Source organism: Anabrus simplex, chromosome 1, assembly GCF_040414725.1.
Source record: "Anabrus simplex isolate iqAnaSimp1 chromosome 1, ASM4041472v1, whole genome shotgun sequence".
In the NCBI taxonomy this organism is placed as follows: Eukaryota; Metazoa; Arthropoda; class Insecta; order Orthoptera; family Tettigoniidae; genus Anabrus; species Anabrus simplex.
The window spans coordinates 182,779,626-182,795,309 of record NC_090265.1 but is presented as its reverse complement, the minus strand read 5'-3'; the positions used below and the strand labels follow the sequence as shown (position 1 = coordinate 182,795,309).

The following is a 15,684-nucleotide window of genomic DNA, read 5'->3' as shown; positions in this document are numbered from 1 at the left end:
AAACCTGTCCCGCCTCCGTTTTGTCCAGCATGAATGCCACATGGAGTGACCGGGATTTGAACCACGGAACCCAGCTGTGAGAGGCCAGCGCGCTGCCGCCTGAGCAACGGAGGATCCTTATAAGTACATTAATAACAGTAAAATCAATTGGTCTCACCTCCTTCTACACCCCACCGAAGTTAAGTTTATTTACCGCCAAGCCCCCCCCCCCCCCCCCGCAAATAAAAAATTAAAAGAATGCTTGTTTCTTTATGTTTAAGGGAGATTCCAAACACCAATGTTCACGTCTATTACCTTCAGTTTTGAGATATAAGTATCCCCATAAAAATAATTCACTTTTTTCACTTCATTTCACAATAATCCCCCCCCCCCCCTTAAGTGAATTTTCCCGCAAATAATACTTGTTTCTTTAATAGTAAAGGATCTTCTAGATACCAATTATCACGACTCTAACTTCTTCAGTTTTCGATGTATGTGTCCTCATGAAAGGAATTCAACTCCTTTACACTCCCGCCCTCCAAGATGGTTTCCCCACCAAAACGCGTTCTTCTTTGTTTTTAAAGGAGGTCCAAATAAGAATTTTCACGTCTGTAACAACTTTAGTTTTTATTAGATGTATGTATTCTCATACAATTAAGCCAATTAATTTTTCAATTCTTTCACCCCCCCCCCCCCCGGCTTCATAGGATTTTAAGAGAATACGTGTTTCTTTACTTTTAAAGCAGATTGCAAATATCAAATTTCACGTCTGTAACATCTTCATTTTTGAGATATCAGTAGCCTAATTAAAAGAATTCATCACCATTTTCAGTCACTTTTACCCGCCCCCCCCCCCTTCCACCCAAGTGGTATTTTCGAAAACTAAAAATACACGTTTCTTTATGTTTAATAGAGATAAAAAAATACCATTTTTACTTCTGTAACATGTTAAGTTTTTTTAGATATACTGTAAATATTCTCATTTTAAAATTTCACCCCTTTTAAGTTCCCCTTAGGTGGAGTTTCCAAAAACAAATCTCCTATATTTCTTTACATTTACAGGAGATTTACACCCACTCTTTACGTCTGTAACATGTTACGTTTCCAAGATATTCTGTAGATATAGTCCTTCAAAAAATTCACCCCAATTTGTCACTCCTGTTTAACCGCCATTAATTGGCTTTTCCAAAAACTAAAAGATACGTGTTTCTTAATTTTTAAAGGAGATCCCATATGCAAATTATCAGTTCTGTAATATCTTTAGTTTCTGAGATATGTGTATCCTCAATTAAGGCATTCAACCCATTCTTCATCCTTTTACACGCCTCCTATTAGGATTTACAGAAAACAAAAAGAAGTGTTCCTTTATTTTTAGAGGAGATTCTAACTACCAATTTTTATATCTGTAAATTTTAAAGTTTTAAGATGTAGACACACTCATTTTAAAAAATTCACCCCCCCTTTTCACCCCTCAATATTTGGATTTTCCAAAAACGAAAAAATACGTGTTTCTTTACTTTTAAAGTAGATCCAAAATACCAATTTTCAGGTCTGTAATATCTTCAGGTTCTGAAATATAAGTAGCCTCATGAAAGGCATTCAACCCATTATTAACCCTTTTACACCCTTCCTATTGGGATTTTCCGAAAACAAAAGAATACGTGTTTCTTTATTTTTAAAGGAGATTCTAAATACCAATTTTTACATCTATAAACTTTAAAAGTTTTGAGATATAGATACACTCATTTTAAAAAATCACCCCCTTTTCACCCCCCCATTAATTGGATTTTCCACAAAAAGAAAAATACGTGTTTCTTTATTTTTAAAGGAGATCCCAAACACCAATTTTCAGGTCTATAATATCTTAAGTTTCTGAGATATAAGTAGCCTCATTAAAGGCATTCAACCCATTTTTCACCCCTTTTCACTCCTCCTATTGCGATTTTCCGAAAACAAAGAAATACGTGTTTCTTTATTTTTAATGAAGATTCTAAATACCAATTTTTACATCTGCAAACTTTAAAAGTTTGGAGATATAGATTCACTCATTTTAAAAATTCACCCCCTTTTCACCCTCCCATTAATTGGATTTTACAAAAACAAAAAAATACGTGCTTCTTTATTTTTAAAAGAGATCAAAAGTACCAATTTTCAGGTCTGTAATATCTTCAGTTTCTGAGATATAAGTACCGGTATCCTGATTAAAGGCATTCAACCCATTTTCCCCCATTTTCACCCTTTTTCATCCCTCATATTGGGATTTTCTGAAAACAAAAAAATACGTGTTTCCTTATTTTTAAAGAAGATTCTAGATACCAATTTTTACATCTGTAAACTTTTAAAGTTTTGAGATATAGATACACTCATTTTAAAATTTCACCCCCATTTTCACCCCCTTACCGAAGGAATATCCAAAAATCCTCTCTTAGCGAGCACCTACATCATAATATGAATATATCCCCAAAATTTCATTTCTTTATGTCCAGTAGTTTTGGCTCGGCGATGATGAATCAGTCAGTCAGTCAGGACAAGCTATTTTATATATATAGACTAGCAATATACCCGTGCTTCGCTACGGTGTTATACCGAAATTTGTAATTGAATGCTTATTGTTGAATGCCGAAATTCGCGATCTGACTCGTTTTCTGCGAGAATCCACCAAAATTCGAGATCTGACTCGTTTTCTAATAGATTACGGCAAGTTTCCTCCCATTTTTCAATCTTTCTTTCCAGCAATCGGTTTCGTACTTCCCGGGCTAGGTCCAGATATTCTACCCGGTCAGTTGGGTCCCTAAATCTTTGCCATCTTTTCCTATAAGCATTTTAAATATGGATCAAATCGTTCAGGAGATCCGGCGTGGTGTCGTCCTGGATGCCTTGGCGGTACTGAACCCGCGGCCGGACTGCATTCTTAGTCACTAGCAGTCCAGGACCCGTTTCCAGCGCTGTCCGCACATTTGACGACGGTCCACAACATTATTATTATTATTATTATTATTATTATTATTATTATTATTATTATAGATGTTCTGGACCCCACAGCAAGATGCAAGACCGCTACTTGGCGGTAACTTACACCCGCTGCCATTGTCATTGTTGACAATGTGACCAGCACCATCGTCGCGCGTAGGCAAATGTGCGGGATTTCTTGCGATACGAATGACATACTTCCATGCATTATTGACCTTATTATAGAGGTGAACGGACGGTCAATCTCTTTCCTATCGTTTATTTCAAGTTAGTTTAAATTTTTATTTATATGCCAGCAGAATCTACTGTAATCTAAGAACGTTCTCCGAAGGAAAAGATGGTTCTTGAAAATGAACCCAGGAAAGGTTAGAAATGATCGGTTTATGATCAGAATAAGTTCATCGAAAATCTACAGCCTGTTTCCAGTCATTCGACAGGGTCAGGAATGGAATGAATAAAGCCCCGTCTAGCGGCGACAATAGGAATTGTTCCGGCTGCCGAAGCCTGTCGCACTTCTGTGGGGCAATGATTAATAAATGACAAATGAAATGAACTGATATTGGACAGTGTTGCTGGAGTGAATGATGACAGGGAAAACCGGAGTATTCGGAGAAAAACCTGTCCCGCCTCCTTTTTGTCCAGCACGAATGTCACATGGAGTGACCGGGATTTAAACCACGGAACCCAGCTGTGAGAGGCCGGCGCGCTGCTGCCTGAGCAACGGAGGCTCCTTGTAAGTACATTGCGAACAGTAAAATCAATTGGTCTCCCCTCCTTTTACACCCCACCGCCGTTAAGTTTATTTACCCCCCCCCCAAAAAAAGAATGAAAAGATGGCGTGCTTCTTTATGTTTAAAGGAGATTGCAAACACCAATGTGGTCACGTCTATTACCTTCAGTTTTGAGATATAAGTATACCCATAAAAATAATTCACTTTTTTCACTTCCTTTCAAACTCCTCCCCCTCCCCCCTAAGTGAATTTTCCGGCAAAAATACTTGTTTCTTTAATAGTAAAGGGTTTTCTAAATACCAAATATCACGACTCTAACTTCTTCAGTTTTAGATTTATGTGTCCTCACGAAAGGAATTCAATTCCTCTTCACTCCCCCCCCCCCACACACCCCAAGATGGTTTCCCCCCAAAAACGCGTTTTCCTTTGTTTTAAAAGGGGATCCAAATACCAATTTTCACGTCTGTAACAATTTTAGTTTTTATTAGCTTATGTATTCTCATACAAATAAGTCAATTAATTTTTCTATTCTTTAACCCCCCCCCCCCCCACTCATTTGATTTTCCGAGAATACGTGTTTCTTTACTTTTAAAGCAGATTCCAAATATCACATTTCACGTCTGTAACATCTTCATTTTTGAGATATCAGTAGCCTAATTAAAAGAATTCAACACCATTTTCAGTCATTATTAACTACCCCCTCCACCCAAGTGGCATTTCCGAAAACAAAAAATACATGTTTCTTTATTTTTAAAGGAGATTCTAAGTACAAATTATTACATCTATAAACTTTAGAAGTTTTGATATATAGATATACTCATTTTAAAAATTCACCCCCTATTAATTGGATATTCCAAAAACCAAAAAATACGTGTTTCTTTATTTTTAAAGGAGATCTCAAACGCCAATTTTCAGGTCTGTAATATCTTCATGTTCTGAAATATAAGTAGCCTCATTTAAGGCATTCAATCCCTTTTTCACCCTTTTCCACCCTTCCTATTGGGATTTTCCGAAAACAAAATAATACGTGTTTCCTTATTTTTAAAGGATATGCTAAAGACCAATTTTTACATCTATAAACTTTAAAAGTTTTGAGATATAGATACACTCATTTTAAAAATTCACCCCCCTTTTCACCCCCATTAATTGGATTTTCCGAAAACAAAAATATACACGTTTCTTTATTTTTAAAGGAGCTCCCAGACACCAATTTTTAGGTCTGTAATATCTTCATTTTCTGAGATATAAGTATCCTCATTAAATTCACTCAAACAATTTTGCACCCCTTTTCACCCTGCCTATTGCGATTTTCGGAAAACAAAAAAAATACGTGTTTCTTTATTTTCAATGAAGATTCTAAATACCAATTTTTACATCTGTAAACTTTCAAAGTTTTGAGATATAGATACACTAATTTTAAAATTCACCCCCCATTTCACCCTCCCATTAATTGGATTTTCCAAAAATAAAAAATACGTGTTTCTTTATTTTTAAAAGAGATCAAAAGTACCAATTTTCAGGTCTGTAATATGTTCAGTTTCTGAGATATAAGTACCGGTATCCTCATTAAAGGCATTCAACCAATATTTCACCCTTTTTCACCCCTCCCATTGGAATTTTCCGAAAACAAAAAAATACGTGTTTCCTTATTTTTAAAGGAGATTCTAAATACCAATCTTTACATCTGTAAACCTTTAAAGTGTTGAGATATAGATACACTCATTTTAAACTTTCACCCCCTTTTTCACCCCCTTAGAGACGGAATATCCAAAAATCCTCTCTTAGCGAGCACCTACATCTTATTATGAATGTATCCTCAAAATTTCATTTCTTTATGTCAAGTAGTTTTGGCTCGGCGATGATGAATCAGTCAGTCAGTCAGGACAAGTTACTTTATATATATATATATATAGATATGCTGGTAAACATACCAACACGCGGCTGACGTGTTTGACAACCTTCAAATATAGTACTTTTAAACATATGATGTAGCCTAATTCGACGAATAACTACCTTCTTTTTCACTCGGCAGGTACTTCGGTACTTTTCAGAAGTGGTAGGTAGAGTGTTGTGTGGCTACATTCTCGTCACGACAATGGGAATACGTTCGACACTCTCCCTAGTATACCTCTTCAGTGACACCTACGCTATTTATGACCGCTGTTGGTGGAACTGTAGAGGATCAAACCAGCCTTCGGGCTGAATATCCAACATACATACTGTCTATGAAGTAATGTCTTTTTTGCATAAGTCCAAACAAATGGTCGAAAATAAAATGCATCGGCCGGGAATCGAACCCGGGCCGCCCGCGTGGCAGGCGAGCATTCTACCACTGAACCACCGATGCGTCCGGTAACTTGCTTTGAAATACAAGTTCATTAATCAAGGCATGTAACATGTTTCAACATAGTCTTGTTCTTGCTGGGAATGTGGCTACTTAGCACTCTGATGTGTTGTGGTAGACGTTTGAGTCGGTAGGAAGAGTTTGTCAGCATACCAGCATTTCCTTGAAACATTGGTCTTTTTGTCATACCTCATGATCAAAATGGGAAGCTGCACAATTAGCATACCTGGAATTCAAATACCGACTCCGAATATGAGGGATGTTGGAACAATAAAATGTGTAGCATCCGCCTCTGTGGTGCAGTGGTTAGTGTGATTATCTACCACTCACGAAATTTTAAAAGTGGTACGAGTGCTGGAACAGGGTGCACTCAGCCTCGAGAGGTCATTTAAGTAGAGTGGGGTTCGATTCACTCCCCAGCCATCCTCGAAGTGGTTTTCCATAATTTCTCAATTCTCTCCCACGGCAAATGCCGGGATAGTAGCAAATACAGTAGAGACAATACGCGACACTCTGCGAGATATCGAGGGACAGCGATCAGAGCTCTCTCTAGCGGAGTGACCTGAGAGTTACTTATTCTGTCATAAGAGCGCGTGTATTTGTTTGTGAAGTTTTTGGAGTTATTTATGCGTTTGAATTAAGTTGACATAAGTAAATAGTAGCGTGTGTCATTCCTTTATATCTCCTCTCAGTATGAGTGAAAAAATATGTTCTGTGTTTGGCTGCAATAACTATGAAGTGCAGAAGGATTCGCGATCTTCCGTTTCGCTCGTGACAAGAAAATGTAAGTAAATACTGTGTTTGCATATGTATTCTTCCAGTTACAAACATATTTTTATAGTACTTCCTAAACTTCTGACCTGCGCGACCCACATTTTAACTAGTGTGATCTGTGGGTTTGATTTAATTCAAGAAAATACATGTGCATATCTGTGTGGCTGGTTGTGTTCCAAGTTACCCCATTTGGAATGCCGTGATTTAAGAAATGTACATATTTTGTTGAAACAATATGATGATGCAAATTTGCTTTACCCTAATGTAATGGCATTATGGCAAGTATTGCTTATAGGGAAAGTTTGAATGTTTTTGAGGCTAAATTTATAGACTTGCTTTCTGTTAGTAGGCTTCAAGTTAAAAGGAAAATTATCCAGCTCTTAAATGTAAATTCATTGAATCATGTGTGTAAGGAATGTGCCGATATTTTTGTTGACAAGTGTTTTAATGTGATGATACAATGCTTTTAAATGAGAAAAAAGACGAATCTAGCCGTGAACGTTCAGGCAGGAATTCTAAAGCAAAAGAGGTAATGCATAAATGAAAGATGTAAGTAACTGCAGTCCATTTCACATCTTGATTATATGTCTAATTTCAGTCTTTAAAGAATAAACTGTTAAATAACTTTTCATTCATTTATCCAGAATTGCTTTAGCAACTTTGAAGTTAATATCTTAGTAACACTTTCTTTCTAGACGTAATTAATTTATCAATTTCCGTATATACATTTCCATTGATATTTGAATTTAGCGCGAATTTTCAGGTCACACCACTAGGAGCGCCACTTGCGACTTGTCTGCCATTTTAACAAGGCTAAATCCGGAAGTGTCGCGTATTGTCGCTACTGTATTTGATAGTAGCTAACTTAACGTCACGGCCGTTTCCTTCCCTCTTCCTTGTCCTTCCCCTTCAATCTTCCCATCCACCACAAAGCCCCTGTTCAGCATTGCAGGTGAGGCAGCCTGGGCGAGGTACGGGTCCTTCTCTGCAGTTGTATCGCCGACTAAATGTCTCACGCTCTAGAACACTGCCCTTGAGGCGGTAGAGGTAGGATCCCTCCCTAAGTCAGAGGGAAAAACCAACCCTGGACAGTAAACGAATTAAATATTATTGATAATTATGTATAAATTATAAACGAATTCAAATGTTTCAATACCATTTCCGACTGCCCAAGTTTGTGTTGTACCTACTAAACAATCGGAAAGTTTGTGTGAAAGCCTGTTTTACCGTGAAGTAGTTGACGATGGGTACATTTGATTATAGTCCGCGCGGAATTAGAATGGGATTGACGTTTAAGAGAGCGAGATGTTCGGTGTTGCCACGTCGTATAACTCAACGAAGGCCTCTTCGCGCCAAGGTCAATACCGTACGTTAAATATATATTTTAAATAATTCAAACAGATATTCTCTCTTTCTTTCTTCCTTTCTTAACCTGTTTTCCCTCCAGTGTCGGTTTTTCGCTCGGACTCAGCGAAGGATCCCACCTCTACTACCTCAAGGGCAGTGTCCTAGCGTGAGACTTTGGATCTGGGATACAACTAGGTAGGAGGACCATAACCTCGCTCAGGCGACCTCACCTGCTATACTGAACAGGGCCCTTGTGGAGGAATGGGGGCATTGGAACGGACAGGCAAGGGAGAGGGAAGGAAGCGGCCGTGGCTTTAAATTAGGTACCACCCCGGCATTTGCATGGAGGAGAAATGGGAAACTACGGAAAACCACCACGAGGATGGCTGGGGAGGGAATCGAACCCCTCACCCTCTACTCAGTTGACCTTCCGAGGCTGAGTGGACACCGTTCCAGCCGTGATAACACTTTTCGAATTTCGTGGCAGAGACGGGAGTCGTACCCGGGCCTCCAAGGTCAGTCTAGGGAGGCCAAGACACGAGTGTTACTTATGGCTCCGCCATATTGAGTCTTTAAGTGAGCGTAACCAAATGCAAATGCATTCGAATTTAGAGAATTTGAGTACCAAATATTGAAACAAAAACAAACAAATATTTTTCATGTAGAATTTAATTGGGCATATATTGTTCGTTTGCATATAACTGTATAACACGTAAATGACGAATACATTCACAGCTATTTGAATAGGAAGATAATATTAACTGAATCTGAATTTTTTGAGAAACAGGAATCAGCAGAAGTGCTCATGTATGCTCTTTTTCCTCCATACAACGTGGTCCTGCTGTGCTTCTTATTAATATAATCTATCGAAATATGTAATATCATTGACAGAAACACAGAAATATGTACGGTACGTCCGTTATATTATGATTACATGAAATATTGAACTTAAGAGTACTTCAAGGCAGTTGTAGTAAATTACCTCCAGCATTTCCCTTATTACAAAAGAGCTTACCTGTACTGCGTTTCTAAAAGGTTACTTCAGATGTTGACAAACGTTGAATGCCTGAGCTGAGTGCATTAAATTATGTTTGCTAAATGTTGTTATCCGTTCATGTTGTAATTTCTGTGTGTTCTGAGGCAAAAATACTTCTCACATATACATCAAAAGTGACGTTCGTAGCTACTCTAACTAGCTTATGGATAACCCATGAAGCTAAATAGTACAGAGTGGTGGTGATTATTGTTTTAAGAGTAAGTACAATTAGGCAACCATTCACTATTAACACTAAACAGACGGAGAAAGTGGAAGGGATCAAACACGGCGGTGGTGGTGGTTATAATTATTTGAAGAGTAAGTACAACTAGGCAACCATTCTCTATTTGAACACTAATCAGAGAGAAAATGTGGAAGGGATCCAACACTTCGAAAAATGAATTCATCGGCCAAAGGACGGTAAGGGCCACGAAGGGCGTGAAAATGAAAGACTCCCGAGGCTTCGAATGCTCTTAATACCGCCGGGGTCGGAAAAGAACAAGAGTTACCCAACGGAGGTCGGATAGGATAGACGAAAGTGAGGAACATGGCACAAGTAATTGGAAGCAATGTCAGGACTCACCTAAGGGCCCCGTGGTTGCCAACCCACGCTCCCAAGTTCAGAGCCCCTAGGGCCCCTTTTGGTCACCTCTTACGACAGGCAGGGAATCCGTGGATGTATTTTCGTTTTCGAGCTTAAACAATCTCCAAACTTTTCTGAAGAATGTGGTGTATCAATGATTGTCCTGAAGTTATATTTGAGGCAATAAAATTAGGTTTAAACATAACTCTGCACTTTGAATATCATTAAATGCCATCTAAAAAAGACCAAGTTACCTCCGTAACAGGCCATGAAGGCCCTTGGAGGAGTGGATGGTAAAGGCTTCCACCATTGTTAACCGCGGCACGTGATGGGGTAGAGTGGTTAGCTATACGCCCGGCCGCCTTTGCTCCTAGGAATTAACCTGGTACTCATTTTTGGTGTAGGTTGAGTGAACCTCAGGGCCATATGCAGCTCCGGAAGTGGAAAACTCGTGTCTTAAATTTTACGACTTCTTGACGGGGATTCGAACCTATATCCTTCCGGGCGAACCGAGAACGCCTTTACCGCCTCGGCCAGGCAGCCCCTTAAATGCCATCTACCAGTTAAATATACTTTTTTTTGATTTTCCGTAAGTCATATTTTTTGAAAATTTGTGTACCTTTTTTTTCAAACACCATCACATCAATGTATTTCCAAATTGATAGTCTCTTAGACAATACAGTATATAGATCTGCTTGTGGAAGTAAATTTAATCAGATATTTTGATTAGTTCGTGGGGGCTTGAAGGGCACTGAAAATTTTACCGGAAATTTCAGTTTTCAGCTAGGATATAAAAAATCTCAACTCCTGTAAACAAAATGACAATAGTTTTACTTCAGCAGGTTAAAAAAGTGTTAAATATTATGCATCCATAGTTTCTGGGGTCTGGTTTGAGTGTTTTCTCAGAAAAAGCTACATCAGTTGAGGGAATTTTTAACAATATTTTTAAATATTATTTGTATAATGTTCTTTCTGACACAAAATATTACACTTAGACGCTTAATATTCTACCCAAATAATAGTGAATGTATTCTGAATATATCAAAAGAACGTTCATGGAAATACCTCTCTTAGTTTGAGGTATATAACTAAACATCGGAAGGTGCATTTTTCTGTCGCTTTACACTTCCCTGTTCCCTTAACTATAAAAAGGAAACAGCAATTATTATTATACAGTTCCTATTGCCGTTTATGCTTCTTTCTTTAACATATTTTTGTTTGGGAGGTTTCCTAGAACATTTTATAGATTTGGGTGGATTAGGAAGATTTTTGAGATGGAATTCCACTAGAGATTTCCGTCCATCTACCTTCTGTTCAAAGTGCGATTCATCAAAATGGTATCATATGAAAATACATGTCCGCCTCTGTGGTGTAGTGGTTAGCGTGATTAGCTGCCACCCCCGGAGGTCCGGGTTCGATTCCCGGCTCTGCCACGAAATTTGAAAAGTGGTACGAGGGCTGGAACGGGGTCCACTCAGCCTCGGGAGGTCAACTGAGTAGAGGTGGGTTCGATTTCCGTGGTTTCCCACTTCTCCTCCAGGCGAATGCCGGGATGGTACCTAACTTCCCTCTTCCTTGCCTATCCCATCCGATCTTCCCTTCCCTCCACAAGGCCCCTGTTCAGTATAGCAGGTGAGGCCGCCTGGGCGAGTTACTGGTCATTCTCCCCAGTTGTACCCCCGACCAAGAGTCTGAAGCTCCAGGACACTGCCCTTGAGGCGGTAGAGGTGGGATCCCTCGCTGAGTCCGAGGGAAAAACCGAACAGATGATGATGAAAATACATAATGGAACCCATAAATAAATAAAAATCGTTCATATAGTGAATCTTCAGGAATTTAATAGCTTACTAACTTCGCACAACACGGAATTATAAGTAGGATTCCATTTATCATTTGTACCGCACCCACTGAGCTCACCAGTGCTTGGCGCTGGAAATCGAAATACTATAATACTGCCAGTTGACTTATTCGGACAATTCGCACAAGTACACAGTTGTCCTTAAAAATGCTAGTCCTTGCTAATCACTGCACCAGACTACGCTAACTACGCTGTTATCCGCACGTCCATGAATAACAGTACAATGAAATGAAATGTCGTATGGCTCGCCAGGTGCAGGTCTCCCGTAGGCGATCTGCGCGTCGTGATGAGGATGAAATGATGATGAAGACAACACATACACCCAGCCCCCGTGCCGGGAATCGAACCCGGGACCCTCTGAACCGAAGGCCAGTACGCTGACCGTTCAGCCAACGAGTCGGACTAACAGTACAATTATGCATGCGGACACACAAATACAAACCCGAAGTGACCTTCACTGTTAAGAAACTGATTGCACAGTGAACTAGTGTTGGCTACTGAGTATGATTCGAAGCAGTGCATCGATTCATTCAAGTGTCCGAGTGAATCGAGTCGCAGGAACGGCGAGCTCTTGGCACACGATTCAGCTAACTCGCAACAGACAGTGCTGAGTGGCGCACTCTCGGATCAGTGAGACAACACACACACAGTTCATTATCGCCACACTGGACATTGGCGGAGAGCCGAACTTCCGTTGTAGCGACACATTACAGAGCCGTAGCACACTGAAAGAATCGTACGCTATAGCGGACTCCCGCTCTCAGCTCATTTGAAAATAATACATCCACTGTCGTCTTTTTACAGGGAGGTTTAAATTATAGTTGGATTTATTTGCCATTTTAAAAAGGTAGCCAAAACATAATTCCAAAGTCGCTAGTAAGTAGGCAGGCTATTAGGTTATTCTAGTCATTAGTTTAATGAATCTTAGTATTATAACTTAGTTGACAGTTGACAATGAATTCACCTCAGCTCTCTAGCTTATCCTATGACTCTGAGTAATGCTCAGTATTATCTCAGTTCGTATGTAGCATCAATACATAAGATTTCAATCATCGAATCACCGTGACCACTGGTGTAGGTGGGCAGTGAATAAGTGAGCCTTCTGAGGTAATAACTTAACTAAAAGAGACGGGAGTCAGAAAATCGTGAGTACAGTGAAGTTTCCAAGTTCTCTGATATCATTTAAGAAATTACTAGGCAAACAGTTGATAGGGAATTTGCCACCTGGGCGAAAGCACCAAATGCAGATCGTTGATGATTGTACAGATATTTTTCATCTAATTCTATATACTTATTTCATGAAGTTGTCACTGTGGGGGAAAGGTCTTCTAACATCCAAACTCGATGCGAAGAGGTGGCTGCAGGAGACAGGGGGGTAAAGAATACAGGGAGATGCCTTGGGGCTCTGAGAGTGAAGCCTAAAGACAGTGGTCTGCATAGCGGGCGTGGTTGTAAATAGGCGCGAGAACGCATGTTGTTTTTTGGTAGTCAAAATCTATCACAGCTCATTGAAGTGAATACGGTGAACGCAAATGGTAATTGCGGGAATTTTCAGATGCAAACACTGTATGACACGCTAAAACGTAAAAGAGATACTAATATTTAGTTGAAGTTGTAGCTCTTACAATGTAGTGGTGTGCATACGGTTGCACGAATCGGAAATCCAAAAATATTCCTGGAATAACATTTCACAGGCAAGATTCTAAGTATAGCTAGTGATATGTAGTACAGTATATTATAATACCTCCATTGTTATTGTGCTAGAATTTCGTAGTCTCAGAAGCACCATCCACTTTCGGTAAGAATTTTTAGGTTAGACGTTGTTTATCGTCAATTTTTCCTGAGGTTTCCTGTTCATGAAGTAAGGAGAGCAGAGTGAATTAAGGCCATTAGAAGGGAAAATTGGATACCTTCTCCTTACACCAGAATATGTTCAACACGTTTCAAACCGGAATTGTTTGATCGGTCCATGAAGAAAGTTGTTTTGAAGGATAATGCAGTACCTAATATTTTTGGAGCATTCCCTTATCACCTACAGAATTAGAGCACTCGAGTTTTTCATTTTCACCCTCTTCGTGGCCCTTGTCTTCCTTTGACCGATACCTTCATTTTTCGAAGTGTCGGATCCCTTCCATGTTTCCTCCTAATTAGTGTTAATAGAGGATAGTTGACTCTTAAAACAATCACTAACACCACCTCTAAAATATGTACCGGTATCCCCCTATGGGTGAGGACTGTAGAATAAGGCCCATGCTATCCACTGCCTGTCATAAAAGTCCCTGTGGAGTTGGGGTTAGTAGAAGAACACACACAGTATCCCCTGCTTTTCGTAAGAGGCGACTGAAAGGGGCCCCAGGAGCTTTCAATTTGGGAGCTTGGGTTGACAACCACGGGTCCCTTAGCCGAGTTCTGGCATTGCTTCTACTTACTTGTGCCAGGCTAATTTTAATCTATCATGTCCGACCTTCCGATGTTCAGCTCTTGTTCTTTTCCGATCCCCGAGGCTACACGAGGATTCGAGGGCTAGGCAGTCATTTTCTCACCCTTCACGGCTCTTGTCTTTCTTTGGCCGATATCTTCATTTCTCTCTGATTTATGTTAATAGAGGATGGTTGCCTAGTCGTACTCCCTCTTTAAAACAATAATCACCACCACGTGTCGTAAAAGGCGATTAACGGGGCCTAAGGGGCTCTTACCTTCGGAGTGTGGTTTGGCGTCCAAGAGGTCTAAGGGGCTCTTAATTTCGGAGTGTGCGTTGATTCCAAGGGGCCCTTGGCTGAGTCCTGCATTGTTTCCACTTGTGTCAGAGGATGGATTACTTGATGGCTGTACTTCCTATTAAAACAATAATCACCATCACCACTCCAAAATATGTATTAAGCAATGTTGCTAAGTCAAATTTGGTGATTTATTGCGCATTCCCCTAAAGCATTCAGATCGCGGTATGCCCTTATTAAGAGCCTACTCTTATCTTTACTGATATTTGGTGAAGATTTGCATCTCCTGTTTTTAAGATACTCGGGTACCGATAGTCAACTAGCGAGAGAGTAGATTTAAGGCTGCGGGTCATGAGAAACGCTTCCTTAGAGCTTAATAAAAAAGCATTAATAGGTCTGTTTGCCAGAAAATGTTCTTACAGTTAATCGCCATGTTATTTTGAAAACGATTGTACATAATTGAGCGATTCGAAGTTTCCCTACTCCCAAGAAAATATCTTAGTTTATATTTATCCATAACGTAAGAATTGTCATGTTTTGCTAACCACGGGGGGGCGTGGCCGTTGGTTTCAAGCGATAGCCACATAGAGTAGTGCAGCGGGCAGCTCCCTGTATTCTTTACTCCCTGGCAAGAGAAACGTGTTTCTGAAAGCTGGATGACGCATAAGAAAGCAGTTCATAACATGAAGACCAGGTGGCAGCAACGAACACTGAATGCTGTTGCTGCTGTCGAATCAGTTCACACTACGCAGTAGTAATAGGAGCGGTGAATCTAATGCGTCCGCCTCTGTGGTGTAGGGGTTAGTGTGATTAGCTGTCACCCCCGGAGGCTCGGGTTCGATTCCCAGCTCTGCCACGAAAGTTGAAAAGTGGTACGAGGTCTGGAACGGGGTCCACTCAGATTCGGGAGGTCAACTGAGTAGAGGGGTGTACGATTCCCTCCTCAGCCATCCTCGAAGTGGTTTTCCGTTGTTTCCCAATTCTCCTCCAGGCAAATGCGGGGATGGTACCTAACTTAAGGCCACGGCCGTTACCTTCCCCCTTCCTTGTCTATCCCTTCCAATCTTCCCATCCCCCCAGAAGGCTCCTCTTCAGCAGAGCAGGTGAGGTCACCTGGACGAGGTACTGGTACTCCTCCCCAGTTTTATCCCCCGACCTAATGTCTCACGCTCCAGGACACTGCCCTTGAGGTGGTAGGGGTGGGATCCCTCGCTGAGTCCGAGGGTAAAACCAACCCTGGATAGTAAACAGAGAAAGAAAGAAAGATTTCTGGCAATGCCACTTGCTGCAAATTTTAGCCTGACATAAATTTGTTAAATAATAGAGATTTTTTAAAAAAGTGCTC

The 15,684-nt window shown here is 40.2% G+C and overlaps 1 non-coding gene across 1 annotated transcript; it reads right to left on the bottom strand.

Annotated features, from left to right (window-relative positions):
- Nucleotides 1-5,956: 5,956 nt before the first annotated feature.
- Nucleotides 5,957-6,027, bottom strand: TRNAG-GCC (transfer RNA glycine (anticodon GCC)). The gene has a single exon. It is a non-coding gene; the product is annotated as a tRNA-Gly (tRNA).
- Nucleotides 6,028-15,684: the final 9,657 nt, after the last annotated feature.